The sequence below is a fragment of the Cynara cardunculus genome (assembly GCF_001531365.2).
Source record: "Cynara cardunculus var. scolymus isolate 2C chromosome LG 6, CcrdV1, whole genome shotgun sequence".
Taxonomy (NCBI): domain Eukaryota; kingdom Viridiplantae; phylum Streptophyta; class Magnoliopsida; order Asterales; family Asteraceae; genus Cynara; species Cynara cardunculus.
This window is the reverse complement of record NC_037533.1, coordinates 18698810-18701654: the sequence shown is the minus strand read 5'-3', so window position 1 is coordinate 18701654 and position 2845 is coordinate 18698810.

Below are 2845 nucleotides of genomic sequence, written 5' to 3'. Positions count from 1 at the left end.
TTTTTTTTTTTTTTTTGTGTAACTTCTTTAATTCAATTTTTTATTGTAGTTTAATTTATATCTAATAACAAAATAATTTATTTTTGATTTAACAATATAATTTTTTATAAATATAATAATTAAACATTATGCTATAACTCAATGGTTATCTTAATTATATTTTAGATTTTCTACATTTAAAATAAACATTTATCTTGTATTTGATTATGTTTATCTGCAGTTAGTTACACGAATTTAAAAATTGAGTTGTAATACGTTATACATACACAAAATTAATTGTAATCTTAAATTTTAAGTAATATGCATCAATAAACAGTACTTCATGTATAAAAAAATGGTTTTTAAGAGTTTTTGTCAAATGCTTTATAATATAATATATATATAGATTATATATATAATTAAAATTAAAATAAACAAAAGCATCAGAGCATTTTTGATCATGAATTTGTTTAGAGATCACGATTTTATTACATCATATTCTTTCTTTGTCATATCAGATTTATCTTTTCTACATATTTTATAAATATTTTATTCCTAATCATAAACAAATACATATTCTGAACTACACGGGTGATGTCTAATTGGTTTGAGCTTGAATTCCAAATGTCAAAAGTGCCTTGAGATCTCAGGTTCAAGTCCAATAAAGAATAAAAATTCCCTTGTGGCCATGGAGGTTTAAATGCAGTAATTTCGGGCTACTCGCAAAACAGATGATTGCCCCGAGGTTAGTCGGCTCGAATAGCATGTTGGATATCCAGGTTAATAAAAAATAATAATACATATACTTGTATGGTGCTTTTGCTTCTCTCTTGGTTTTTCTGTCTTGTAGATTCTGTGTACTCTTTTACTGGTTTTATATTATGTTTGTTTTAAGAAAACAAACATATGTCCATTTCGATGTATGATGTGCACACGTTTTTCTACGTATGTTTGTCGTGCCATCAAAAGTGATGGTCTGACATACGCCATTATGATTTATCGAACTCAATTTTTCATAACATACATGGTAAAATTACAAGGGCAAATTGTATGAAAAAGTAACGTACTTTAACTTGATTCATATTATGGGTAACATACTTTCAAAACTTCAATTTTGGTATCTAAGACGTAAAGTTTTAAACATTTAAGTATCCGGGTAACCAGTTGAAGCATTAACCAGTTACCATGCTGATGTGGCGAGTAATGTGATATCCAACTCAGTAGTATTTGTTGAAGCATTAACCAGATACCACATCACTCGCCATATCAGCATAGTAACCGGTTAATGCTTCAACCAGTTATCCGGGTACTTAAATGATTAAAACTTTACATCTTAGGTATCTCTATTTTAAAAGAAAATTTAACATAGATTCAACAGATTCTCTATAATTTTTTTAAAGAAAAAACAAAAGTTACAAGCTTCAAAAGCAAATTACACTTAAACTACAACATTAGTCCCTGTGGTTTACACTGAACTCTAACGATTGTCCCTAAACTTCAATAAATATAGTTATCGTCCATGTGGTTTACTTTGGAGACCATTTTCAAAGCAAAATGCAAACCACATGGACGATAACTATACTATTAAAGTCTAGGGACGGTTTTCGTAGTTGAATGTAAACCATAAGGACCAAAATTGTATTTCACTCTTACAATTAACTCTTAAATGTTTATCATATGTGATAAAAACCTATAATCAAACTGTTACAGATTTATCTTTGTGATGAAATTGGTTTATTAATGATTATCAGATTTCGTTTGGAAAACAAACTCAATCACAATTTATCAGTATTATCATCATGGTTATAAATAATGCTACATTTTTAATTTAATTTAATAATGTTTTATTTTATTTATTTATTAAATAATGCTACATTTTTAATTTAATATACTAATTTATTTAACTAAATAGTAATTTATATTTAAGGTAATTTATATATATTATTTATTTTCATATAAATGGTAATTTTTGCTAAACATTTAAGGTAATTAATTATATTTTAATTTATATTTAAGACAATTTTGGTAATATAATTATTCATTATTATTATTATTATTATTATATTTCATTTATAATTTAAATAAGTATCAAATCAATAAAATAGTATTTTAATTATTTATTATTATTTCATTCTAATTTTGAAGTTATATTCTACCAATTAAACATGCAAATTCCAATTACTTTTAAAGATTTCATTACAATTTCTACCAGCCAAATTCATGGTCAAATTTCATTGAATTTCATTCAAATTCAAATTTCTTTGACAAATTCAAGTTCTACTAAATTTTGTTATAGTATTATTTTGATGTGAAGTTTCAAATGTAAAAAATTAGTCTCACGAGTATCACAAAAATAAATTGTTCTCACATGATCCTAAGTGTGTGTGTATATATATATTACACACACACACACCCCTATATATAGGGGCTGGTTCAAGTACTAATTAAAACTATTGTGCAAACTATGTTAACCCGATCTTGATCGTTCATTTTCTCATCAAACGGTCCTTATTAAATGAGACTATAAAAATAATCATTTAATTAATATATTAATTAAGATACTTATGAACAACGGTTCAGAGGGTATTTTTGAAAAAACATCGCATGAACACGGTGAACATCTATATGAACACGGTGAATGTTCATGGACATTACATGGATATGAACACCATGAACACCGTGAACATCAGAATTACCTCATGATCAATTAGAGGGATCTTAAAAGATTTGTAACTCCCAAATAATTATTAGGGAGTTACATAAAAGTCAAATTACAAAATGACCCTTGTATTCAATTTATAAGTTACATTTGAACATAAAGTAAAGAAAGAATGTGATTGGTTGATGTTGGTTAGTAGAGTTAACA